This window comes from Chiloscyllium plagiosum, unplaced genomic scaffold (assembly GCF_037043375.1).
Source record: "Chiloscyllium plagiosum isolate Xiang-an unplaced genomic scaffold, Cpla_swu_hap1 HiC_scaffold_27, whole genome shotgun sequence".
In the NCBI taxonomy this organism is placed as follows: domain Eukaryota; kingdom Metazoa; phylum Chordata; class Chondrichthyes; order Orectolobiformes; family Hemiscylliidae; genus Chiloscyllium; species Chiloscyllium plagiosum.
In genome coordinates this window covers 88,206,305-88,221,810 of record NW_028270165.1, presented here as the reverse complement: position 1 = coordinate 88,221,810, position 15,506 = coordinate 88,206,305, and the positions used below count along the sequence as shown (strand labels likewise).

Here is a 15,506-nt window from a genome sequence, read left to right as displayed (position 1 = left end):
AAAGGTTATTAGTGAACAAGATAGGTACTTATGATAATTGATAAGATCACGAAAGCAGCGATAAGTTTATATTCCAGATACATAAATTGATTTCAAATTGCATCGGGGCCATAGCAGCATCAATTTGAAACTCCAGATGTTAAATCCAGTAACAATGCCCAAATGCCACCAACTCCCTACAATCTCTAGGCTTCCAACACTGACTGGTCTGTAATTGACAGTTGCATCCTTTTCCTCCTTACTATTTACTCAAAGTTTGTGCGAAGATTTGTCGCTCGGGTGCTCGTTGTTGTGTGACCCCTAGGACTCATAACGGTACACAAACCAACAGCCACGCTCAGACAACAACTCACCAGAACGAAGGACCCGATACCCAACATGAGCAAGACGGATGTAGTGTACAAAATACCATGCAAGGACTGCACTCAACACAATATAGGACAAACAGGAAGACAGCTAACAATCCGCATACATGAACATCAACTAGCCACGAAACGACACGGCCAGCTATCCTTCGTAGCCACACACGCAGACAACAAGCAACATGAATTCGACTGGGACAACACTACTATCATCGGGCAAGACAGACAGAGAACAGCCAGGGAATTCCGAGAGGCATGGCATTCATCCACAAACTCCATCAACAAACACATCGACCTGGACCCAATATACCAACCACTACAGCGGACAGCTGAAACTGACAACCGGAAGCGGCAGGGTCAGACCACTATAAACACCGGAGGAAACATCAAAGAAGCGCTTCGCAGGAGGCTCCCAAGCACTGATGATGTCGCCTAGCCAGGGGACGAAATGTTTGCAACAAAAACTTCCAGCTCGGTGAACAGAATTACTATTTACTATTCAATTCAGCCCATTGAGTTGACTCTGCCATTTGTTCAGATCACGATTATTCTGGGAAACATTTACTCCATTTTGCTGCCATTTCCCCATAATCCTCAATTCGCTTACTGATTTAAAAAAAATCTATCTCAGCCTTGAATGCACGTAACAACCCAGGCTCAACAGCCCTCTGTAGTATCAAGTTCCACAGATTTACTGCCCTCAGGAGAAATTCCTATCTGTCCTAAACATGCAATCTCTTATTTGGAGGTTACTTCCTCTGGTTCCAGACTCACCCACTTTTCCATGTCGAGCCTGTCAAGTCTCCTCAGAATCTTGTACGTGACAATAAGGTTACCTCTAATTCTCCAACTTCTAATAAGCACAGGCCCAAACTATTCAGTTCTCCTCATAAGACGTTCTTTCCATCCCTGGTATCATCATGGTCAACCTTCTCTGGACTGCCTCCAATGCCAATATATCTTTCCTACAGGTAAAGGGCCCTAAACTGTTCACAGTATTCAGTTGTGGCCTGACTAATGCCTTACATAGGTTCACTATAACCTCCCTACATTTCTACTCTATTGAAAAGGCCAACCTCCCATTTGCCTCCCTATTACTCACTGAAATTGGATGAAGAGATTCGTGGACGTGATTCCAAATCCCTCTATTCTAAAGCTTTCTCCATTAATATTCATTTCTTCACCTCCTGACAAACTGTATTACCTCATTTTCCCATCTGCCAAGCTTTCGCTCATTTGCTTAACCTGTCTATATCCCTCTCCAGATATCTAATGTCATCCTCACCACCTGCTTTCACATCAACTGTCTCTTCTACAAATTTAGCAATAGTACCTTCACTTTACTTATCCAAGTAATTCGTATATATATTGTAAATAATGTTGGCCCCAGCGCTGATCCCTGTGGTACACCACGAGTTACAAGTTGTCATCCTGAACATGCCCCTTACCACAACTGTGGTAGTTAGCCAATCCTCTATCCATGCTAACATACAGCCTCCCAACACTGTGGGCTCTTTGCTTACTATTTCATGAGATGTGAATGTCATTGGCTGTGCCAACAACTCTTCCCAAACACACCTTGAAAAGGTGGTGCTCAACTGCCTCTTAAATTGCTTCACAAATATGATGTGGACTGCAACAATGTTCAGGAGTGAGTTCCAGCATTTTGGTCAATAACAAAGAAACAATGCGATATATCTTGCAGTCGGAAGCCTGTGTTCACACTTGTCTGTTCTTGGTGGTTGAGGTCATGACTTGGAAGGTGCTTTTGAACCACCACCACTCATGCAATCAAGCCAGACTGATAGATTGTGGCCCGAGACTCTGCCATTTTGACTTCCCTCATCAATCTACATTCTTTCCAGCGAAGTTTCAGTCTCAAACCGCCATGCCTTCTGTTACGGCTTAAAAGATAAGAATACACATGATTACCAACCGTATTTTGGGTTGTATAAATCTTTGCCTGCCAGAATTATTTTCCAAAAGACTTTAATTAAACTGGGTGACTGCATGAAATGGTTTGTTGGTCAGACTATAATCATCATCCTCAAAGGAGACAATGCCAGTAATACCATTGAACTCGTCTTTTTGTTTAAAAAGCACAAGTTCTTGATTTGTTTTTACAACTTACTGGCATTACACCATTAATTTTGTTTTACAACAATCCAACAGATTAATTAATAATACACAGTGAATACCAAGGCTGATTAATGTGAAATTAAATTTGACTGAAAATGTAAAATCGAGATGAGAGATAACAAATGGGGGAAGGGCAGAAGGCAGGAAATGCAGCATCACAGAAGGTGCTCCTCCAGGGAGTGTATTTTACCAACTACAACTGCGAAATATAAACAAACACTCTGACATGATCCTCCGGTTTTAATGTAAACCATACTCCCATACAATAGGTACCATTTAAATAAATTAATAGATACCAGCCTTGAGCATATCCAGCCTCCAGCCGGGCTCCCCGCTTCTTGGAGCTCGGAGAGGGGTTCCCACTCATTCATTCAACAGGAGGCGGCTCAATTTATTGTAATGGGCACGGAGGGTACACTGGTCGTGTCTCATGTTGAGGAGGAAGCTGTTTCCTCTCATTCAACTCAAGAGGACCTATTTACTGGAGGTTTTTTTTTGTGGTGCAGCTGTAGTCACCCATAGAGCCCTGAGGCTCAGGTTCAAATCCCACTGCTCCAGTGTGTGTAATAACATTACTTCCCAAGTCACGTGCCAATTGGCACAGGGAGAAGAAAATTAGGGAAGTAAACACGTCAACCTGTTCAATGCTATCTCCAATCATTTCACTTCCTGTCCCATTCGTACTCCAGGGAGCCCAGCCTCGTTTCACGAAGGTTCTTTTTGAGAAGTTTAATCGGGCATTTTTGCACAAGTCAAGTTAAGAAAGCCGGGATCTCTCGCCAGACTGCGCGGGAGACAACAACAGTAATTCTCGGCGGGGAGGCTGAATTATGAATTCACTAATAGCCTCCCCGAAGCGATGGCACAGCGGATGCCAACGCCTGTCTCTGTGGCGCATTTGTTCAGCGCGTTCGGCCGTCAACCGAAACGTTCAAGCCCAACTAGGGTGGCAGTGTTTGCTGTTCTTCCTTGGCTTCGAAGCTGCACGCTTTTAATGGGGTCAGGAAAGTGTTCCCCAAACGGAAATCCTCTCCCCAAAGGGGTTTCTGAATTGAATTAATGTCTAACGTAAGGGACTGCGGATGCTGAGAAGCCGAGACAAAAAGACAAACTCGGCAGGTTTGACAGTACCTGTCGGAGAAAACAGAATTTTGAAATGTTGTCTCTGATTCTCTTTCCACAGATGTTGCCTGACCTGCTGAGTTCCTCCTGCAATTTCTAGTTTTGTTTTTAACGGAAATTTCACCTTTTGGGATGAAACATCTCGACTCGCCATGTGCAGATATTTAATCCTTTCGAATCACTGTGAAGTGATTGGATTCAAACAAACTCTGCGATGATTCACTCTTTCTCAGCTCCACAGGCAGGCAGACCTGGGAAGTGAAGTTGTCAGTGTGGTTCTGTATTCGTGGGCCGAGTGGTTCATGCGATGGACTTGAAATCCATTGCGGTTTCCCCACGCAGGTGTGAACCCTGCCGACTACAAAATGAGAAATGTCGTCGAAAAGAAGGGGAGCTTGCTCCCCGGTTTCTTCTTTAAGATTCAAATCAGTGGAGGGGGAAAAGTATTTCACTCACATTGGGACTGGTGGGAATCTGCAACCCACTGCCTGTTCGGGTGGAACAAGCAGATACCCGCAGAGATTTGTTTGAGGCTGTGAAGAAAGTGTTTGGAAATGAGATTAGAACAGGGACGGGCATGAAATCGTGATCGAAATGAAGCAGGCACCTGAGGACAAGGGTGTTTCCTTTGCCAGTGAAAGATGCTGCTTCACAAAGTTGGGCCTGTGGAAGGGAATCAGTGATGGTGATTATCTTTGGTTGTTCACCTTGTGAAGGTTCCCATTGCTGCGCATGTCCGTGTTAACGTCAGAACTCTGCAGCATGGTGGCGTTAGATACGCACAGGGCCGGGGCGCAATGGATGACGCATCTGCTCCACCTACCTGTTTGAAATGCAGCTCACAGCTTCTTCACACACCCCAATTAATCTTTCTCATTGTCCTGAAGCCGGCATACGGTTTGAATTCCCGATCTGCGGGAATGAGAATCTTTTCACTGTCTCGCGTCAGTCAATGTCCCTGAGAACATCGGAGTCAAGTCACAGCGCTGTCAGATGAGGGGAAGCTGAAATAGCCCCACACGCTGCTCACGGGCACATTTTACTTTCCCCAACTCACCGCCTCAACCACTGCTGCTCCTGGGAGTGGAAAGGAACAATCACCAAACCCCAGTCTTAGCTTTGTGAATCTTCAGAAAATCCGCAAACGTTCATCCCTTCGGATTTTCTATCCTGGGCTGAGAGGGATTTGTATTGTCACTCTTTTGTAGGACATTGCAAGTGGATGTTTTGCAGAAAAGCACCACAATGCAATCTGATTAATCAGGACCTGGATGTTTTCGGTCTTTGAATGTAAGTGTTGTGCTCAACAACTTTGTTGTTCACAGTTTATAATACTTATCTTCCCAGTCCACTGTATCACTTGTTGAAAATGTTTAATTTGCGTCTTGTAATCCTTTCACTGTCTGCTAATGAGGATCGCGTTTCCGTGTTTTACCTAAATTATCTTGACCTTGCATACCTCAAGCCTCAAGCTAATTTCACGAGAAACCTTCTCCAGTTCAAAAGCCAACTGTTAATGATGGCTCTGTTTCTTGTCACGTATCCAATTTCAGATCGATGTTGTTAATGTCCCTTTTATTCCTTCAGATCCAAGTTTCGCTCTCAGGGCTAGAACAGAACTGTCACCAAATACATTTACCAATCTACGTTCATCCTACCGATTGTATTAGCATCATCAACACTTCTCATCAAAATAACTCGAGAGACTTTTATCACAATTTTCTGTGAACAGTTCTACATTAGCTTTGCTGAATGAACCCCAAATTTCTTGAAGTGGCTCCTTATTTTCGGCCCTGATTATTAATCTCTCTATGCATGGGAATGGATCCTTCCCACCCGCTCTATCACTCATCCATGTGTGGAGTTCAATTCGATCTCCCATCAGCCTCCTTTGTCCTGATCAAATCCAGGGGAACAGGATACGTTGGGGCTATGGCGCGGACAGGACAAGCCCAATACTCACCTTTCCTGTTAGAACCATTCCATGAGAAATTTTAGACCACAACTTTGGGCGTGCAGTTGTGGCCGAACACTTAAGGTGTTGGCGTAGAGATCCTTTGGGGCTCCCCCGCCCAAGGTGGTAACCTGCTGACTATGCTTTCTTCGCTGGCGATTTTAAATGACTTCCTGTTGGTTGCATTATCGCTCAAACTTCACTAAACCCGTCTCAATAAAGTCCCGCTTTCTCATGTCTGGGAATTGATTGCCATGCAGGTAACTCTGGTTCTGAACAAACAACGTACCAGCCTCATAACGCCAGCTCTGTTTACATTTCCACAGATGCTGCTCGACCTTTTGGCTTTCTGCAGTATTCTCTGTGTTTATTAGGCACAAGTGCTGCTTTTCATTCAAGAACTTCAATCCCTGTCCTCTGGTAACTGACTCTTGTCAGTGGCAATTGGTTCTTCTGATCATTAATCTGCCCATTCCCACCGCTTCTTCTCCAATCATTACCAACAGCCCCAGGAAATCTCCAGTTAACCTTCTTTGCTCCAAAGCGAACATTCCCAACGTTGAGAATGTCTCTCCAAAATGGAAATTCCTCATCCCTGGACATGACGCAAGGGGTACAATTGGGAAGAGATTTTGGCAAAATATTGTCAGTTAGGAAATGGAAAAATGTTCATGAAGCAAAACAGAAATCCCAGTCTCCAGCTTTGTGAATCTTTAGAAACTCTTTGGGAAGCGGATTTAGAGGAGAATGAAAGATGAACTGTCCGATTGAGTAGAGACTGTCCTGACACCGTCCCCTTGTTGAAGAGGCCGGGAGATTGACTCTGATGTTCACGGGACATGAACTGATCTGAGACATTGAAAGAATTGTCGTTCCTGCACATCAGGAATTCAAACCCCTTCTCGTCTCCGAGCCAATGAGAGAACTCGGGAACAGGCAAAACACTGAAAGGCTCGAAGGGCGACGGCCCCGGAGTAAGAAAGCTAGTTCCTCCTGACGTGGATGAGTCTCCAGCCTGTCCCCGGTGTCTCCACAATAAATCTCCCAGGCGTTATTATGGAAAAGTAAAACTGATAGACGCCAAATGTAATTCTAGGCGGGGTGGCTGAATTATGAATTCGCTAATAGCCTCCCCTAAGCGATGGCGCAACCCTCGTGGTCCCCTGTCTCTGTGGCGCAATTGGTCAGCGCGTTCGGCTGTTAACCGAAAGGTTGGTGGTTCGAGCCCACTCAGGGGCGGTGTGTTCGTTGTTATTCCTTGGTTTCAAAGCTGTGTGCTTTTGATGGGGTCAGGAAAATGTTCCCCAAACGGAAATCTTCTCCACAAAGGGGTTTCTGAATTGAATTAATTTCGAACGTCAGGGACTGCGGATGCGGAGAAGCCGAGACAAAAAGAGAAACTCGGCAGGTTTGACAGTACCTGTCGGAGAAAACAGAATCCTGAAATGGTGCCTCTGATTCTCTTTCCACGGATGCTGCCTGACCTGCTTATTTCCTCCTGCAATTTCTAGTTTTGTTTTTAACTGAAATTTCATTTCATCTTTTGGGTTGAAACACCTAAATATCTGCAAACACCGTGTGCAGATATTTAACTCTTTCGAAACACTGTGAAGTGATTGGATTCCAACAAACTCTGCGATGATTCACTCTTTCTCAGCTCCAAAGGCACACAGACCCGGGAAGTGAAGTTGTCAGTGTGGTTCTGTATTCGTGGGCCGACTGGTTAATGCGATGGACTTGAAATCCATTGCGATTTCCCCACGCAGGTGTGAACCCTGCCGAGTACAAAATGAGAAATGTCGTCGAAAAGAAAGGGAGCTTGCTCCCCGGCTTCTTCTTTCAGATTCAAATCAGTGGAGGGGGAAAAATATTTCACTCACATTGGGGCTGGTCGGGAATCTGCAACCCACTGCCTGTTCGGGTGGAACAAGCAGATACCCGCAGAGCTTCGTTTGAGGCTGTGAGCAAAGTGTTTGGAAATGAGATTAGAACAGGGACGGGCATGAAATCGTGATCGAAATGAAGCAGGCACCTGAGGACAAGGGCGTTTCCTTTGCCAGTGAAAGATACTGCTTCACAAAGTTGGGCCTGTGGAAGGGAGGCAGTGACGGTGATTATCTTTGTTTGTTCACCTTGTGAAGGTTCCCATTGCTGCGCTTGTCAGTGTTAACGTCAGAACTCTGCAGCATGGCGGCGTTAGATACGCACAGGGCCGGGGTGCAATGGATGACGCATCTACTCCACCTACCTGTTTGAAATGCAGCTCACAGCTTCTTCACACACCCCAATTAATCTTTCTCATTGTCCTGAAGCCGGCATACGGTTTGAAGTCCCGATCTGCGGGAATGGGAATCTTTTCACTGTCTCGCGTCAGTCAATGTCCCTGAGAACATCGGAGTCAAGTCACAGCGCTGTCAGATGAGGGGAAGCTGAAATAGCCCCACACGCTGCTCACGGCCACATTTTATTTTCCCCAACTCACCGCCTCAACCACTGCGGCTCCTGGGAGTGGAAAGGAAACAATCACCAAAACCCAGTCTTAGCTTTGTGAATCTTCAGAAAATCAGCAAACGTTCATCCCTTCGGATTTTCTATCCTGGGCTGACAGGGATGGGTTTTGTCACTCTTTTGTAGGATATTGCAAGTGGATGTTTTGCAGAAAAGCACCACAATGCAATCTGATTAATCAGGTCCTGGATGTTTTCGGTCTTTGAATGAAAGGGTTGTGCTCCAGAACTTTGTTGTTCACAGTTTATAATACTTATCTTCCCAGTCCACTGTATCACTTATCGAAAATGTTTAATTTGCGTCTTGTAATCCTTTCACTGTGTGCTAATGAGGAAAGCGTTTCCGTGTTTTATCTTGACCTTGCATACCTCAAGCCTCAAGCTAATTTCACGAGAAACCTTCTCCAGTTCAAAAGCCAACTGTTAATGATGGCTCTGTTTCTTGTCACGTATCCAATTTCAGATCGATGTTGTTAATGTCCCTTTTATTCCTTCAGATCCAGGTTTCGCTCACAGGGCGAGAACAGAACTGTCACCAAATACATTTACCAATCTACATTCATCCTACCGATTGTATTAGCATCATCAACACTTCTCATCAAAATAATTCGAGAGACTTTCATCACAATTTTCTGTGAACAGTTCTACATTAGCTTTGCTGAATGAACCCCAAATTTCTTGAAGTGGCTCCTTATTTTAGGCCCTGATTATTAATCTCTCTACGCATGGGAATGGATCCTTCCCACCCGCTCTATCCCTCATCAATGTGTGTAGTTCAGTTCGATCTCCCATCAGCCTCCTCTGTCCTGATCAAATCCAGGGAAACAGGATACGTTGGGGCTATGGCGCGGACAGGACAAGCCCAATACTCACCTTTCCTGTTAGAACCATTCCATGAGAAATTTTAGACCACAACTTTGGGCGCTTAGCTGTGGCCGAACACGTAAGGTGTTGGCGTAGAGATGCTTTGGGGCTCCCCCGCCCAGGCTGGTAACCTGCTGACTATGCTTTCTTCGCTGGCGATTTTAAATGACTTCCTGTTGGTTGCACTATCGCTCAAACTTCACAAAACCGTGCTCAATAAAGCCACGTTTTCTTATGTCTGGGAATTGATTGCCATGCAGGAACCTCGGGTTCTGAACAAACAACGTACCAGCCTCACAACGTCAGCTCTGTTTACCTTTCCACAGATGCTGCTCGACCTGTTGGCTTTCTGCAGTATTCTCTGTGTTTATTCGGCACAAGTGCTGCTTTTCATTCAAGAACGTCAATCCCTGTCCTCTGGTAACTGACTCTGGTCAGTGGCAATTGGTTCTTCTGATCATTAATCTGCCCATTCCCACCGCTTCTTCTCCCATCATTACCAACAGCCCCAGGAAATCTCCAGTTAACCTTCTTTGCTCCAAAGCGAACATTCCCAACCTTGGGAATGTCTCTCCAAAATGGAAATTCCTCATCCCTGGACATGACGCAAGGTGTATAATTGGGAAGAGAATTTGGCAAAATATTGTCAGTTAGGAAATGGAAAAATGTTCATGAAGCAAAACAGAAATCCCAGTCTCCAGCTTTGTGAATCTTTTGAAACTCTTTGGGAAGCGGATTTAGAGGAGAATGAAAGATGAACTGTCCGACTGAGTAGAGACAGTCCAGACAGCGTCCCCTTGTGGAAGAGGCCGGGAGATTGACTCTGAGGTTCTCGGGACATGAACTGATCTGAGACATTGAAAGAATTGTCATTCCTGCACATCAGGAATTCAAACCCCTTCTCGCCTCCGAGCCAATGAGAGAAATCGGGAACAGGCAAAACACTGAAAGGCTCGAAGGGCGACGGCCCCGGAGTAAGAAAGCTAGTTCCTCCTGACATGGATGTGTCTGCAGACTGTCCCCGGTGTCTCCACAATAAATCTCCCAGGCTTTATTATGGAAAAGTAAAACTGATAGATGACAATTGTAATTCTAGGCGTGGAGGCTGAATTATGAATTCACTAATAGCCTCACCTAAGCGATGGCGCAGCCCATGTCATCGCCTGTCTCTGTGGCGCAATTGGTCAGCGCGTTCGGCTGTTAACCGAAAGGTTGGTGGTTTGAGCCCACCCAGAGGCTATGAGCTTCTGGTTACCTGTCACTTTAACACGCCACCCTGTTCCCTGACCCACATCTCTGTCTCAGGCATGCAGCAGTGTTCCAGCAAAGCTGCGCTCCAGATGGAAGACCAGCGCCTCATTTTCCGTTTGCAATCCTCCAGTCTTCAAGATCGAGTTCAATATTATTTGGACCCGAACTCCCGCATGCTCTTGATCCCTACCACACCCACACGAGGCCTTGTTATCACATCGTCTGCTGTTACACACGACTTATTGTTAGCCAGGAATAGTCTCCATGAACAGTTAGTCACCCTCCGACACAGATCGTTATTCTCTCCTTTGTCCCTCCAATGTTCTCCGTCTGAACTCGTGGCAAAGAGAGCAATGTGGACTGATATCCCTGAGCCAGCTCTTTGTCCCATCTCCAGGAACCGGGTTCTCTCCACTGGCGGATAATTAAACCACTTTGTTGTTGCGCTGACGTGAGGAGATTGTGTAAATATAAACTTTTCTAAATCCCCACCTTCCGTTGATTGAACTGTGAGTTCACTCTGATTCACAACACGTGTCACAGCGCAATTTGAGGCCCACATTAGCTCTGCTGGTTCTACACAGCAAGTAAATGAGAGTCTCTATTCGTATCATTCTCTTGCCTTCGCCCTGTAAATCTCCACATTGTTACTTTGGACATGACCACCGAATTCCCTTTTGTGTTCTTGAATCTGCCTCCTTGTCACGGTCAGACAGGGACAAGAAAGTGTTCTTCCTAATGTCACTTTTACTTTTTTTTCCAAATGCCTTGAAATCTCTGCCAATTTTTTGGGAAATTCTCATTCCTGCACATGAGGCTGAATTGATTTAATTTCTAACGTAAAGGACTGCGGATGCTGAGAATCAGAGACACAAAGAGGAGCTGCTGGAGGAACTCAGCCGGTTTGGCAGTACCTGTGGGAGAAAACAGAGTTCTGAAATATTGTCTCTGATTCTCTTTCCACCGATGGTGCCTGACCTGCTGAGTTGCTCCTGCAATTTCTGTTTTTGCTTTTAACTGAAAGTTTATTGCATCTTTCGTGATGAAACAACCAGACTCGCCATGTGCAGATATGTAACCCTTTCGAAACCTGTGAAGTGATTGTATTCAAACAAACCCAGCAATAACTCACTCTTTCTCAGCTCCACAGGCAGGGAGACCTGGAAAATGAAGCTGTCAGTGTGGTTCTTTATTCGTGGGTCGAGTGGTTAATACGATGGATTTGAGATCGATTGCGGTTTCCCCACGCAGGTGTGAACCTTGCCGACTACAGTTGAGAAATGTCGTCAAAAAGAAAGGAAGACTGTTCCCCGGTTTCTTCTTTAAGATTCACATCAGTGGAGGGGTTGGAAATCTGCAACCCATTGCCTGTCAGGGTGGAACAAGCAGATACCCACAGAGCTACTTTTGAGGCTATGAGCCAAGTGTTTGGAAATGAGACGAGAACAGTGAGGGGCGTGAAGTCGTGATCGAAATGAAGCAGGCACCTGAGGACGAATGTGTTTTATTTGCCAGTGAAAGATACTGCTTCACCAAGTTGGGACAATGGAAGGGAAGCAGTGACGGTGATTATCTTTGGCTGTTCCTCTTGTGAATGTTCCCATTGCTGCGCATGTCCGTGTTAACGTCAGAACTCTGCAGCATGGTGGCGTCAGGTACGCTCAGTGCCAGGGGCGCAATGGATGACGCATCTGACTCCACCTACCTGTTTGAAATGCAGCTCACAGCTTCTTCACACACTCCAATTAATCTTTCTCATTGTCCTGAAGCCGGCATACGGTTTGAATTCCTGATTTGCGGGAATGGGAATCTTTTCACTGTCTTGCGTCAGTAAGTGTCCCTGAGAACATCAGAGTCACGTCACAGCGCTGTCAGAGGAGGGGAAGCTGAAATCGCCCCACACGCTGCTCATGGACATACTTCACTTTCTCCAACTCACCTCGCCAACCACTGCGGCTCCTGGGAGTGGAAAGGGAACAAACACCAAAACCCAGTCTCAGCTTTGTAAATCTTCAGGAAATAAGAAATCTGTTCATCCTGTTGGATCTTCCATCCTGGCCTGACAGCGTTGATTTTAAATGGCTGTCCAGTCAGTGCCGATTCGTTTTGGCTGAAAAAAATCTTCCTTATCTCATCCCAGCATTTCTTGCCACAGAGAACTGTGCAGCAGAGTTCATGTATATATTTCCTTGTATGGTATTTTGTAAATAACATTCGTTTGCGGGTTGTTTGTATAGGCTATTCCAGGTTCATTAGCCGCTGTTTAAGTGTGTTGGTAGGTTTGTGGGCTACCATGATGCTGAGAGTGTTGAGTTGTCTGGACATCATTTCCCAGATGTCTTTTATGTAAAGTAATGTGGCTAGGGTTTCTGCACACGTTATGTCTGCTTGTGTCAGTTTGTTCATGTGAAATCGACACACTGGGTTTATTGGGCAGGCAAAAGTGCGGATTGCAGATGCTGGAAACCAGAGTTTAGATCAGAGTGGTGCTGGAAAAGCACAGCAGGTCAGACAGCTTCCGAGGAGCAGGAAAATCGACTTTTCGGGCAAAAGCCCTTCATCCTGAATGGAAGCAGGACGCCTCCAGGGCGGAGAGATAAATTGGGGGGTGGGGGTGTGCTGGGCCGAAGGTAGCAAAGAGTACAATAGGTGAGTGGGGGTGGGGATGGAGGTGACAGGTCAGAGAGGAGGGTGGAGCGGATAGGTGGGAAGGGAGATTGGCAGGTAGGACAGGTCATGAGGATAGCACTGTGCTGGAAGTTTGGAACTGAAGTAAGGTGTGGGGAGGGGAAATGAGGAAACTGGTGAAGTCTACATTAATGTTCTGGGTTTGAATTTATCTGAGGTGGAAGATGGGGCGTTCTTCCTCCAGGCATCGGGTGGGGAGGGAGCGGCGATGGAGGAGGCCCAGGACTTACATGTCCTCGGCAGAGTGGGAGGGGGTGTTGAAATGTTGGGCCAGAGGGAGATGGGGTTGATTGTTGCGGTTGTCCTGGAAATATCCCCTCAAGCGCCGTGACTGGACTCTGCGAGGAGTCTCCAGCCTCCCCAATGTGGAGGAGACCGCATCGGGAGCAATGGATACAAGAAATGACATTGTTGGATGCACAGGTGAAAGCTTGCTGACGACCGCGGCCCAGGTTCGATTTCCGGGCAGGAAAGTAATTTTTAGGAGAGCTGACACGCGGAATCCGCATCTCCCTGGTGGACTAGTGGTTAGGATTTGGCGCTCTCACTGCCGCGGCCCGGGTTCGATTCCCGGTCAGGGAAACCATTTTCAGGGATGCAGGCTCCCCATTCTTCTTAAATGCGCTGTGTAATTATTTATAGTCGTTCCTGGGTGCTGCAGTGTGTCGTGGCTCGTTGAAATAGTGTCCTGATTCAGATTTGTTTGTATGTGGAGGGATGATTGCTTCTGTAGTTAAGTACTTGGTTCGTGTGCGTTGTTTTCCTGTAGAGGCTGTTTTGAATTTACCATTGACTGTTTGCTCTACTGTGACATCCAGAAATGGCACTTTGTTGTTGTTCTCCTCTTTTGTGAATTTTATGTCAGCGAGGATATTGTTGATGGTGTTGTAGGTTTCCTCTAATTTGTTTTAGTTTTTGATGACAAAAGTGTCATCACTGTAGTGGACCCAAAGTTTGGGTGGATCGTTGGAAGGGCTGTTTGTTCGAGTCTCTGCATTATTGCTTCTGCGAGGAATCCTGATACTGGTGGTTTCATGGGTATTTCGTTGATTTGTTTGTAGGGCTTGTTACTGAATACGAAGTGGGGGGTAAGACACAGTTCTACGAGGTTGACAGTACTATCTTTGCTGATGAAGTTGGTGCTGTGTTTGTGTCTCTGGTTCTTCGAGTAGTGTCTTCAGTTTTCTTTGGCCAAGTTGATGTTAATGGATGTGAACAGGGCTGTTATGTCAAAGGACAGCATTATTCCATACTCTTCTATCTTAGTGTCTTTGGTGTTCAGGAATTCTTGGATGGAGTAAATGGAGTGGCGTGAATCTTCGACTTGGTGTTTTCAGTGGAGGCCTTTGACTCGTCTGTACACTGGTGTTCCAAATGGTGAGGCTTTGGGCCTGAGGGGGGCTCCTGGTTTGAAGAGGAGAACAACAACAAAGAACCATTCTTAGATGTCACAGTAGAGCGAACAGCAAACGGGGAACTTCAAACTAGCGTCTACAGAAAAACAACACACACAAACCAAATACATAACCACAGAAACAATCATCCCAACACCCACAAACGTTGCTGCAGCAGGACATTACTTCAACGAGCCACTACACACTGCAGCACAGAGAAACTACGAAGAGCAGAAGAGGAATACGTATATAGTGTATTTAAGGAGAACGGGTCCCCAATAAACCCAGTCCGCCGATTTCTCATTGATGCTTCCAAGCTGACTCTCAAAAATTCGGTTTGTCCCTCCATTCTTTCCTGTTTGTTTTTTGTGGGTTTTGAAAGCTTTCGCAATCCTCTGACTGAGTATTGGAGTTGGGAAGTTATGTTGTGGCTGTACAGGACATTGGTTAGACCACTTTTGGAATATTGTGTGCAATTCTGGTCTCCTATCAGAAGGATACTGTGAAATTTGAAAGGGTTCTGAAGCACCAGTGGGTCTACAGAGGGGAAGAGGCCCTTCTGCTGCCCTGAGTGTAGGAAGGCCTTCAGTGATTCCTCTGCCTGCTGCCGCACCAGTTGGTCCACGCCGGGGAAGGCTGTTCTCCGGCCCCAAGTGCGAGATGGCCCTCAGCAGTTCTTCCCACCTACTGAGACACCAGTGGGTCCACTCTGAGGAGAGGCCGTTCTTCTGCCCCGAGTGCAGGAAGGGCTTTGCTCTTTCCTCCGACCTGCTGGCCCATTGGTGAGTCCACATGGGGGAGTGGTCGTTCAGTTGCCCTAAATGCAGGAAGTCCTTCAGCAATTCCTCAGCCCTGCTGAGGCACCAGTCCATCCACACCTGGGAGAAGCCGTTCTCCTGCCCCGAGTGTGGGAAGGGCTTTATCCGCTCCTCCACACTGCGGAAGCACCAGCTGGTCCACACGGGGGCGGGGGGGGGGGGGGGGGGGAAGGGGGAGGCCATTCTGCTGACCTGAGTGCGGGAAGGCCTTCAGCAATTCCTCCACCCTGCTGAAACACCTGTGTGTCCTTCAGCAGTGGGAGGCCCTTCAGCTGGCCCGAGTGTGGGAAGAGGTTCATGTTTGCTTGCAACTTGCGGAAGCACCAGCGGGGGCACTGCTGCTCATTGAGCCAGGGACTGCACATCGTCAATGAAATGATCCAAATAAACCTCAGACCGCAAGACCA

General features: G+C 46.5%; 1 protein-coding gene, 3 non-coding genes and 1 pseudogene across 4 annotated transcripts in view; 4 read left to right on the top strand and 1 right to left on the bottom strand.

Annotated features, from left to right (window-relative positions):
• LOC148144900 (uncharacterized) overlaps positions 1–15,506 on the bottom strand; it is a 492,750-nt gene that overhangs the window by 210,827 nt on the left and 266,417 nt on the right. The gene's annotated exons all lie outside the window — the stretch shown is intronic.
• LOC148144907 (uncharacterized) overlaps positions 1–15,506 on the top strand; it is an 81,222-nt pseudogene that overhangs the window by 16,631 nt on the left and 49,085 nt on the right.
• Positions 6,743–6,816, top strand: trnan-guu (transfer RNA asparagine (anticodon GUU)). Its single transcript has one exon. It is a non-coding gene; the product is annotated as a tRNA-Asn (tRNA).
• On the top strand, positions 10,114–10,187 carry trnan-guu (transfer RNA asparagine (anticodon GUU)). The gene has a single exon. It is a non-coding gene; the product is annotated as a tRNA-Asn (tRNA).
• trnae-cuc (transfer RNA glutamic acid (anticodon CUC)) lies at positions 13,398–13,469 on the top strand. The gene has a single exon. It is a non-coding gene; the product is annotated as a tRNA-Glu (tRNA).